Below are 13,123 nucleotides of genomic sequence, written 5' to 3' on the forward strand. Positions count from 1 at the left end.
AATGAAGGCTACTCTACCTTGATCAGAGTCTTTTCAGCCATACAAAAGGATTCTGGCTTTACCAGGACTGCCAAGACTGAAATTCTCAACAAGATTGCCAACATAAGGAAAACTTGGAGGGAGCCCAATGCTTTGCCCAGAACTTTACTCATTCAAGAAAGGGGAATTACAATCCACAAATCACCTCATTGGTTGATGGAATTTAGAGATGATAAAGGAGTCAGAAGATTTTTCAGACTTGAAGACCAACTCAAGATTGCCAGCAATGAAACTCTCAAGGAAATGCAATCTAAGTTGGATATCAGTGATGAAGATGAAGCTGAATTCTACAGACAACTCCAACTCCAAATTGAGGAAAATGACAAAGGGCTAGGAAAGAAAACAAGGGAACAAAGAAGAAAAAGATGATTTGCTCAGACTAAAGGAGCACCCTTGGAAATTCTGTAAATCTTCAATTACCTCCTAGTACATACACTTTTGCAGCACTTTTAAATTTCTACTTAGTTTCAATTCATATATTTGTTAAGTGTTTTGTTATCATCAAGTTAACCCTGAATTTATGTCTACAATTCTTATAGACATAAATAGGGGGAGATTGTTAGGAATATATGTGCATTAGTTTGATGATATGTTTAACAAAACACTTAAGTAGAAGTTTAGTATTTGCAGCCTCAACGGATAAGACCACTTTGGCTATCCGTTGATGGTGTAGCTTTACTTAGAAATAAGTCTAGTGTTGTAGCACAATTCAGTCTCTGTATTTAAGATATAATTCTTAGAAGTTGAGAGAAAATATAAGTCATGTTGACTACTAGAAGATATGCAAATAGGAAGGCCAATTGTAAATATTTCATGCCTTGTAACTTTGTATAAATGAAGTGGTATCAACGGATGTCTTAAAGACCTTCAACGGATGAGAAACAAAGCTTCAACGGATGTCTCTAAAGCTTCAACGGATAGAGCTTCAACTGCTAACACATCAACGGATAAAGCCATCAACGGATGAAGGCTTCAACGGATGTTCTGTTAAATAGCAGTTGATAAGTGGTAGTTGTAACAGCAGACAGAGGCACATGGGTTGACAGAGATAACTGAAATGTGGAAGCCTAATTTCAGGAACATCAAAAATAGCAGCCGTTCTACTCTAGTACAAAAAGGCAATAGTCAACAAAGTACTTGAGTGATATGGAGAAGAAACAAGTGGAGAACTTATTTTATTATTGTATTTTTATCTTTGTCTTCACTTGTACACTTGGTGATATATAAACCAAGTAGCAGCTAGTAATTAGATAAGAATTTTTCCAGTGCTGTTTAGAAAAATCTTGAGAGAAAAATTATCTAGTTTGTACTAAGATGCAGCTGTGATCAACATCTTGAATCACAGATTTTCTGAAATACCATCTCTGGTGGAACAACAATCCACCAGAAAAGTTTTTAAGGTCTGTTGTGTTCTTTACATTAGTGCTTGAATATATATCTGTCTGTATTAGCTTAAAGCAATTCACACACTTGTTTATCTTGAACACAAAGCCTTTAAAACTGCTCAAAACTTGAAAAAGTTTTGAGATTTACATTCAACCCCCCTTCTGTAAATCTCATTGTTAGTCCACTAGGAATAACACAAACTCAACTCAATCTTCTATGGCTAAAAAAATCTTATGCACAATCAAAGCACCAAGACTCTTGTTAAAGGAATAAAGATTGAAGATGCAAGAAAGAAGAAGAAAAATAGAAATGGGAAAATAGGGATAAACAAAATCAATGATCTGGCTTATGTTACAGATACTCCTGGAAAGAAGTGTGAAAAATGAGGCTCTGCAAATCATCTAACTCACCTTTATAAAAAGGTTGTTAGTAAGCCAACTGAAGGAGCTTGCAAATATAATAAAGCAGATCTAAATTATCCCTACTCATTTTGTAATAAGTTTGACTGCATCCCTTACAACTTGAAAGTGATGAAGAGTTGCCACAAATTGAGAGTAGACCTTAAAGAAACAAAAATTGAGTCTACATCAGAAAGGGAAAATGCACAACAATCATTGAACTCTATTTTATCTGAAACAACTCACTCTACTTCTGTTAAATCAGTTAACAAGAAGAAAGTACCCAACACTGCTTGGGTCATTAAACATACCTGAATCTCATTGTGTGCAGGGCAAAGTGAAGAAAGTCATATGGATCATTGACAATGGATATTCCAGACATATGACAGGTGATAAGGCCCTTCTATCACAGTTTGAGGAGAAAGCTGGCCCATTGGTGACCTTTGGAGACAAAAGCAAAGGATTCACAATGGGATATGGCAAGATTGTTTCTGAAAATATTGTCATTGATGATGTAGCACTAGTAGCTGGTTTTGAAGTGAATCTTCTCAGTGTTAGCCAATTTGCAGACAGAGGCTTCAAAGTTTTATTCAACAAAGAAGAATGCACTTTTATCAGCAAGAGAATTGGTGAAGTTGCTCTAAAAGGAGCAAGGAAAGGAAGCTTATTTGTTGCAGATTTGGACTCAACAAATAAGGATGGTATTTGCTGCTTCTACACCAAAGCATCAGAGAAACAAAGTAAGCTATGGCATAAGAAGCTGTCTCACCTGAATTTCAAGGAAATTAACACATTAGTCAAAAAGGCGTTAGTAAGAGACATGCCCAAACTAGAATATGCTCAAGTTGAAGTTTGTGAAGCTTGTCAGAAAGGAAAAATGAAAAGATCTAGTCACCAGTCAAAAAATGTGAATTCTATAAGTGCACCCTTGCAACTTATTCACATGGACTTATTTGGGCCAGTGAATGTCTTATCAATTTCAAGGAACAAATATGCACTTGTGATGGTGGATGATTTCTCAATATACACTTGGGTAGAGTTCATGTACTCTAAAGATGAAACTCCACACATCATAATTGAGCACAACAAGAAGATAGAAAAACAGGCCGAAGAATACAATTGTGTGAAAAGATTAAGAAGTGAAAATGGAACAGAATTCAGAAATGTTACATTAAGTGAATTTTGCAAAGACAAAGGCATTATTCACGAATTCTCAGCTGCCAGGACACCTCAACAAAATGGAGTAGTTTAGAGAAAGAATAGAACATTGGTTGAAGCTGCCAGGAAAATACTACAAGATGCCAAGTTGCCAACAAGTTTATGGAAAGAGGCTTTTAACACTGCATGTTATACTCAGAACAGATATCTCATTAACAAGGCACATGGAAAGTCACCCTAATCAATCATGTCTAAGAGAAAGCCTACTGTAAAGCATCTTCATGTGTTTGGAAGCAAGTGTTACATTTTGAAAGACAACTCTGAATATGTGGAAAAATTTGACTCAAAGGTTTTTGAAGCAATTTTTCTGGGATATTTATTGGAAAGAACAGCCTACAAAGTTTATGTGATTGATCAAAAGAAGATTATGGAGAGTACAGATGTGACTTTTGATGATGACAAATGTCCAGGCCTGAAATGCCTTGATGATAATGAAGCTGAAGCCCTGGCATTTGAAAACCTCAACATTGATAGTGACTCTGATGGAGAAGATGAAGTTAATGCACAACAGACATTAAATGAAGAGACTACACAACAGGAAAATCATGAAAATGGAACCTCATCTCAAACACCTGAATTTGAGAGCACATACTCAGGGGGAGAAAGAGAAGAAGGATCCAACAGTCATACCAACAATGAAGAAAATAATGAAGGCACAAGTCAACAAACTCATACAAGGAAGTGGGATAGGAGTCACACTAGAGATGCAATTATTGGTGATCTTACTTCTAGTGTGAGGACTAGAAGTGCAACTGCTAATGAGTGCCTACATGCATATTTTCCGTCTCAAGTAGAACCTAAGAAAATTGATGAAGCTCTTCAGGATCCTGACTGGATATCTGCCATGCAGGAAGAACTGAATCAGTTTGAAAGAAGAAAAGCCTGGAAATTAGTTCTCGCACCAAAGAATAGAAGTATTATTGGAACAAAATGGGTGTGCAGGAATAAAATGGATGAAAATGGTATAGTTACCAAAAACAAAGCAAGGTTGGTTGCAAAAGGGTACTCACAGGAAGAAGGAATTGATTATGATGAAACTTTTGCTCCAGTTGCAAGACTTAAAGCTATAAGAATTTTCCTAGCATTTGCTGCACATTCTAACTTCAAAGCGTATCAAATGGATGTCAAAAGTGCCTTTCTAAATGGTGTGCTAGAAGAAGAAGTTTATGTGCAATAGCCTCCTAGCTTTGAGGATCCAAAATTTCTAAATTTTGTGTACAAGTTACTCAAGGATCTATATGGACTAAAACAGGCACCTAGAGCTTGGTATGACACACTATCAGATTTCCTACTGAAGCATGGTTTTACTAGAGGAACCATAGACAAGATGCTTTTCTACAAGAAACATGGTGAAGATATGATCCTAGTTCAGATTTATGTGGATAATATCATCTTTGGTTCTACTAATGAGAAGCTTTGCCAAAGATTCTCTAAGCTTATGCAAAGTGAATATGAAATGAGTATGATGGAAAAACTGAGTTACTTCCTTGGACTTCGAGTCAATCAAAGAAGTGATGGTATCTTTATCAGCCAAACTAAGTATGTCAAGGATCTATTAAAGAAGTTTGGTATGGTTGATTGTTCACCTACATCTACACCTATATCTACTGCAACAAAGTTGGATGAAGATAAAAAGGGCATAAGTGTAGACATCTCAAGCTACAGAGGGATGATTGGATCATTGCTTTATTTAACAGCAAGTAGACCAGACATCATGTTTGCAACATGTCTATGTGCAATATTTCAAGCCAATCCAAAAGAATCACATTTGATGGCTGTAAAAAGGATTTTCAGATACTTAAAGGGGACTCCAAACTGGGAATTATGGTATCCTAAGGGAACTGGTATTGAAGTTGTTGGTTACACAGATGCAGACTTTGCTGGATGCAGGGTTGACAGAAAGAGTACCAGTGGAAGCTGTCAATTTCTAGGACAAAGACTTGTGTCCTGGTATAGTAAGAAACAACAATCTGTATCAACTTCTACAGCTGAAGCTGAATACATAGCTGCAGGGAGTTGTTGTGCTCAAGTGCTTTGGATTAGAAATCAGCTAATGGATTATGGCCTAGTGTTACATAAAATTCCTATTATGTGTGACAATACTAGTGCTATATCTATGGTAGCTAATCCAGTTAATCATTCTAGGATAAAGCACATTGATGTAAGGTACCAATTTATTAGAGAACATGCTACAAATGGTACCATTGAGCTCATGTTTATACCAACAGAAAGACAATTGGATGCCATTTTTACTAAACCTTTGGATGAAGCAACTTTGACTAGACTTGTAGGTGAAATTGGAATGCTTAATTCTTCATCCTAAGACAAGAACTCAGCTAATGTTTTACAGCAGATTAATCTCCAGTAAATCAATATTAATTTGATTTAATTGGAAGTTAACTGAAATATGAATTATAAATATTTCAGAAATCTCTGCATATTTGTATTTCAAATTCAAATTCAACTTGGAAATTTTTCAAATTCTAAGTAAACTGCTCAGTTGTTAATTTACATTCATAATATGTAAAATTAACACAAGGCAGAATTACATAAACCAAAAGTGTATAGAGAACTGAGTTCTCGATAAGTCAAATTGACTTCTCGACAAATCATTTTAGGACTGCTCGAGTGAGTCCTCGATAAGTCAATTACTGACTTCTCGAGTGACTTCTCGATAGGCTTAATATGACTTATCGATAAGTCTTTGTAGAGTTCTCTAGTAGTGTTAATTCACAGAGTTCTCCACAAGTGTAATTTTTGACTTATAAATAACTCAGAACTGAAATAATTTAATTTAATAAATTATTTTGGTAAAATACTTTTGAAAAAGTTATCCTAATTTTATTTTAAACTTGTTCAAATAAAAGTTGAAATTAATTCAGTCCACCTCTTGGACAAACTGGGTATTTATTTGACATCTCGATAAGTCAATTTTGAGTTCTCTAAAAGAGTAATTTAAAATGACTTATCGATATGTACTTTATTTCTTAAAGGGACTTCTCGATAGACAAACTCCAAATGTCTATTTTTCAGTTCTCGACAAGTCACTTACTTTTACTATAAATACACAGACTTCTTGATAAATATTTTAACTTGGAATTTCTCAAAATTCTAAGCAAAATGAATATTTATTAATTCATATCCTAAATATGAAGTTAATAAATAACAGATCAAAAGAAGCAAAAAGTATGAACAACTGAAATAATTTAACTCATAAATTATGTTCAGCAAAATACTTTTAACATACTTTGTCTAAAATTACTCAGACTTATTAACACATTTACGTGCTTATGTGCAATTTTTGTAAATGTGGAATATGTTAGTCTAATGTAAGTAGACTAGTACATTATATGTGATGTTTTGAGAATGCTGATAATAGTTAAATTTATTTGACTATATGCTAATTATGTGTTTTGAATTTATTCAAAATAATTCCTTATCAGTAATTGTTTTGATGAGTTAGCTAGTGAAATATTTTGCTAATAGGAAGGGTCACTTTTTGTATAGGAAGTACTTTTTTTTATTTGCAGGGGAATAGTTAACCTAGAAAGTGAACTAAGATTCTTGAGTACTTGCATGGGGAATAGTAACTAGTCACTTCTAACTATCTAGATACTCATAAAGTATGTCTGTGTGATTATTACACTTATTAACAGGGCAACTCAAGAGTCTCTTGATTTCTTTCTTTTCTCCTTCTATAAATTCAAACCCTTCACCCTTCAATATTCATCACTACTTTCTTTCTCATCAAATCTCCTAACCTATCATTCCTTTGTTTGTGTAATGATTGCTATGTGGTTATATCTGAATTGATTATTATCTTTTCTGTAATAATGTATGCAACTAAATATCTTACAATACATATGTGTAATTTAACTCCAAAAAGATACACATGTTCAATGCATTACAGGTCCAACACAATCTATTCAAACAACAACAGGAAATTTAGATAATCAATCAACAGGTATTTGTGCTAAACTGCAGCTAAAACATTTCAAAACCAAACTGCAGTTCACCCAGGCACAGCAACACAAACACAAACTCAAACACAATCCCACTCAGGTGACTCTCAAAAGAAATCTGTTTGACAAAAGGACATAAATTTCAAATTATTCTTCAGTTGTTTTGATTGTTTGAGAAAAGAACCACCACAAACATGGGGAATCCATCAGGTTTCACTGAAGATCCCATGAATATCTCTTATGCACCTTCATGTGCGAAACAGTCTTCACAGACTGATAGGTTTGAGGGTAGTACTCCTGAGGGGGGGCTATCTAAATCCTCTCCAATTCAATTGGAGGTTCCTCAAGAAGGAACAACTCCCCTCATAACTCTAGCAGAAGCTTCCTTAGCAGTCAAAACTAGAAGTACAATTGCCTATGACAATGTCATGAGAAAGGAAAGTATAGCACATTTAAGTGTCAGTGTGTTGCAAGACACACAAGGGTTTGAGGCTGGTGTACATTACAGTAACCCCGTCAAAATCCCCTCCCATTCAATTAGAGGTTCCCACTATAAGTGGAGGACAACACACTGTCAAAATCACAGAGCATTCTGTAAGTTAAAATGTGACCCTAGTCACAGGTGTTTCTAATGAACCATCCATCTCACAACCTCCAGCTGATTAGACCTATATGGTTTACCCCTAATCATATGATCACAGACAACTCTTCTCAGCCACCTCTTATTTTTGTAAGTCAAACAATAATTGAGCCTTTCACGTGAGGATGAGAGAAAAGATTGAGAGAAAAACAGAAAATAAGAGAGGCAAGATCCTTCCTGACAAAAGGAGAGTTAGATGAGTGTATGGATTTAGTAATCCTTGTGAGGAAACTCTGACTCTTAAAAGTCATGAGACTAGTGCAGTGAGAAGTAGTGAGACTACTTATTCAAAAGAACAGAGAGCTTAGGACTTTTGTTACTGACGGACTTCTTCTGCAGATCTAAGTAAAATTCCTATTCTACTTGATGGACTCACTACAGATATCACTGAAGCTTGAAGCTGCATATATTGTTCTAAATGGACAAGGATAAAAGCTTGAACAATGTGTATCTAGCTGGATCTTTCTACCTGGTGATAATGTCAAAAAGGGGGAGAATATATCACTATGCAGAAACAGAGAAACAGCTGGATGGATGTTGAGAGAAGAGTAAATCTAAATGCAATTAATAAAAGAAAACAAGAAGGGGAGATTACTTCTGCATTTAGTTAGAGTTTTGACATCATCTATCAGAACTTGTGCATAATTTCATAATGAATAAGTTGGGGGAGATTGTAATATATAAGTGATGATGTCAAAGATCACTAAAGATAACAATATCATTAGTGTCCCTGATCAAAGTATGAAGCATGACAAATGTACATCTGATCTAAGGAGGAGATTAATGAACTGCTATTTTTGGTAATCAGCTAAGCTTGGGGTCAACCCTAAGTAAGTTGTGTTGTTATCTTAATCTGTATTTTGTACTTGTAACACTTAAAGTCTGTAAAAATGTAAAGGAGCAGACTGGAGTCTTTTTCCTGAAACAATATCAAGCCTAAGGATTCTATCTGGAAGAAGATCAAGAAGATCATACCTCTGAAGAATTTTGAAGAAGCTTGGAGTTGAATAAATCTGTTTAGAGAAAAATATTCTAAGTCAAGATCTCTACAAGTCACAGATTTAATGTTATAGAGAAATCATTCGAGAACTCCAAAATGGCTTATCGAGAAGTCAGGAAAGCTACTGGAGAACTCAGTGAGATATCGACAAGCCAAATTGAAGACATGAAGATTGGAGATATCGACAAGTCATTTCTTCACTAGAGAACTCAGAGTTATTGACAAGTCTACATTCATTAGAGAACTCCGAGTTATCGATAAGTCAAGTTCCACTAGAGAAATCAGAGATATCAATAAGTCAAAATTCACTAGAGAACTCAGAGATATCGACAATTTAAAATTCACTAGAGGACTCTGAGATTTCAACAAGTTAATTTGACTAGAGAACTCTGAGAAATCGACAAGTCAATAATCCACTAGAGAACTAAGAGTTATCGATAAGTCAAAGTGAAGATGTGAAGACTAGAGATCTCGACAAGCTAAAATTCTCTTATAGAGAACTGAAGACCTCTACAAGCCAAACTAAATATAGAGTACTGGAGATCTCGATAAGCAGATATACTTATCAAGATGTCAAGTGTTCTATAAACCTAAACTGGAGATCTCGATGTACAATCTCAAAGTACAAGGTTGCAGATCAGTTCAATATCCAAGATAATCAATCAACAAACAATCCAACAGCTGGATTAACAAGTCTACAAAAAGCAGCATGAAGAATGTGCAAGATCAATATAAAGATTAACTGACAAAGGAAGATTAAAGTGAACACGGGATGCTAAAGATATGCTAAGCCATAAATGGAAGATCTGCTTTTATATAAATAGAAATGACAAGTGACAGTTTAGAAAAGCTAATAGTATGTCTTATTACACACTGTGTAAACCAGCAGTTAACTGAGTTATAAAGTTAACACTGGTCTTAAGACAGGAGCAACAATTTAGATCAAATTTCTTGTAACACTCTCAAGGAGAAGCTAAGCTCTTTATCAATAAAGAGCCTAATAATTTTTTAGCAAAACAGTCTTAATTTTAATATAAAATTAAGTGAGTTTTGAAGATCTGTGTTCTTTATTTTTTTGCAAGTTTAAATTCTGCATGAACACATTTCACTACAAGAATTAATTTACTTTTTTCAACCATAAACGTACAAGAAAAGCTCAAAAATAGTAAAACACATTCACCCTCCCCCCTATGTGTATTTTTCATTTCCTAACATTTGAAAACCTAGCCTAAAAACTTATACCGTGCTTGTTCGCCCCGCACCCCATGGAAGAGTGGTTGATAGAGTAGTTATATTACTTTTTAAGTATTAAATAGGTTGGCGTGCTTTGTGTGTACTTTAAGGTTTTATCAATACAGTAAACCCTTTGTATAGTTATACACTATATAGTAATAACATCTCTATTATAATAAAAATATTATGGTCCTAATTTGAGCTAGCTATATTTAATAATAAATTCTAAATTATAATTTCTATACTTTTTTAAGTTCATCCTTTATTAATTTTTCTCTGTATAAGAATAAAATGCTTAAATTATATATATTATATATATAGATATATGTATATACACACATACACATGTGCATTTTATCACTATTCACCACGGTCACCTTCTTATTAATTTGTTTCAAATTCATGCATTTGATATTACGTTACATAATTTATTTAAAAAAGTTATGATATATCTTTTAAATTAATTTATTCAAGATATATAATAATATATTTTAATTATTTTTAAAGTTCAAAATTTATATCACATCTACTAAAGAATAACCTCTATATAATAATATATTTTCTCGGTTCCAACAATATTACAATATAGAGGTATTATTGTATAACTTAACACTTTTGAAAACTTGTTTTTCTATAGAAAGTAATATGTATTAAATTTTAATGTCATTGAAAAATTTATTTACCTTTTAACAGTTTCATTTAGATTTTAGAAATATATATATTAATATATTCAACACCCTTTGTACATATTGGACCAGATATTGACAAGGTAGTTACGTCATTCAATCGGCTTGCAAATAAGATAATGTAAGAGATTGTCCACCAAATTCACCTCCGATGTGAGAATAAGTTAATCTGGTAATTGTAGGTTCAAGAATATAAAAATTTTAAATAATCTTATTAGTGTGTGTACAAATTGAATTGTGTAACCGTTTAAATTTCAGATATAACTTCCTCATTCGGTTAGAGAGAACTTCGGTGACATGTTGTGAGTGAATTGACCACGTATACCCAATTCTTCGGCCATATTTAACTATATTAGGCCCTTACCCACGTCAGGATTTCATCCAATGGGCCTGCTAAATTAACAGACATATTTGTCAGAAAATGTGAGTTTTAGCCTCCACATTGTCAAGTCATATTTGAGCCATAATTAATTAAGCTAATGTTATGTGTGCGCAACAAGTGATGCTTGGAATGCGTTCTCTTCCGTGAGAGCTTTCCGAGGCACTTTGAATCACTGAAAATGACCAAGGGATGAATGAGATATGAGTATCTAAAGATCATCCCTTAAAAATAGAAATATAGTTAAGCAACCTTATATCCCACATTGAAATAGAAAAGGGGTTTCCATTGTTTTATATAAAAAAACTCTAGTAGTGTCTAAATGTTTTACAAAGGTATTGCTCCATCCTCTACGTGCACGCAGGGGGGTGCAAATCATGGGATTTCGGGGCTAATTCGAAGCTTGCAAAAGGCGCGTGTACAATGTGCGGACACGATTATAGCAGAAAATTGGGTCGTCTAATCATGGACTAGTTTTACTAATTTTTATTTCCACTAGGCTTGGGCTTTGAATAATTAATTCATTTTTTGATACAGATAATTGTAATTGATTTGACATAGTATTAATTCGATTCAGTTACGGATTAATACTAGCGGAATTAATTAATTAACACGATTATTTAATAAATAAAGTAACACAAAAGTCTTGTTATCCATATATAAACATCCTTAAGCTGTAGGGTTTTATTCATTCGAAACTCTAGTCGCTCTCTCTTCTCTCTGTATTCATCGGTGATAGTTCTTGCTTGTCTCAAATTCAATGGAAGTGACGCTCTCCTTCACTCCAACTCGTTTTATCCTGGGAAGCAATTCGCTTAGGAGACAGTCACGCACTATACTCGGATTTTTTCGTTCTTGTCTCCTCATTACCTAATTCATTATGTTCATTGTTTGTTTATACCGATCTGTTAGTCACACACATGAACACAATTGTTATTAACTTAGTTAATTAGAAGATTGTACAACAATCTTAAAGCGTGTTAATTTTACATATGTGATTACTTACGTGTTTACTTAGTTGTTTGAATGACAGATTTATGGAGAATAAAACTATGAACAATGCATTAACACGATGGTTGATCCTAACGCACATATCGTAGGATCTGATGGGAGTCACCAGAAGATGCCTAACCCTAACGTACAGATCGTAGTATCTGATGAGGTGAGATACTTGTTGGACATGTATCTTTGGGACATGTGCCTGTGGGACACACTATCATTGGACAGTTTAGTGTGCCCTTTGGACAAACATCAGCAGGATTCGTTCCTCCGATTGTACCTGCGGTTCCTAGTGGTGTACATACACATATAGTACAAGCGCACATACCGATTATCACATTTATGGCATATGTAGCAACTGTTATGCCAACTGTGCCTTCTCCACACGCTGCTAAATCCGAGAAATTCAACGGAACGAACTTCAAATGTTGGCTGCAAAAGATGCATTTTTAACTTGAGTGAGCGAATGTTGAGTGTGTGTGGAACAATTGATACTTGAAATGCGTGCTCCTCCATGAGAGCTTTCCGAGGCACTTTGTGTCAATCAAAATGACCAAGAGATGAATGTGATCTGAGAATTTAAAGATCATCCCTCTAAAGTGGAAATATAGTTAAGAAACCTTATATCCCATATTAAAATAAAAAAGGGGTTTTCATTTCTTTATATAGTAAAACACTCTAGTAGTGTTTAAATGTGTTACTAAGGTATTGCTCCATCCTCTACGTGCGCGAGGGGGTGCAAATCATGGGATTTTGAGGCTAATTCGAAGATTACAAAGGCTGCGTGGGGGACATGCAGACACGAATGTAGCATAAAACTGGGTCGTCCAATCACGGACAAATTTTGCTAATTTTTATTTCAACTGGGCTTGGGTTTTAAATAATTAAATCATTTTTGGTACGAATAATTATAATTGATTTGACTATATATTAATTCGAGTCGGTTACTGATTAATATTAGCAAAATTAATTAATTCATATAGTTTAATTAATTAATGAAGTAGCTCACAGGTCTTGTTATCCCTATATATATGTCCTTAAGTCATAGGGTTTTATTCATTCGAAACCCTAGCCGCTCTCTCTTCCTTTTCTATCCGTCGGTGATAGTTTCTTGTCGGTGATAGTTTCTTACTCTTCTGGAAGTGACGTCATAACAACTCATTTTATTCTAGGAAGTGATTTG

The sequence above is a fragment of the Apium graveolens genome, chromosome 8 (assembly GCF_009905375.1).
Source record: "Apium graveolens cultivar Ventura chromosome 8, ASM990537v1, whole genome shotgun sequence".
In the NCBI taxonomy this organism is placed as follows: domain Eukaryota; kingdom Viridiplantae; phylum Streptophyta; class Magnoliopsida; order Apiales; family Apiaceae; genus Apium; species Apium graveolens.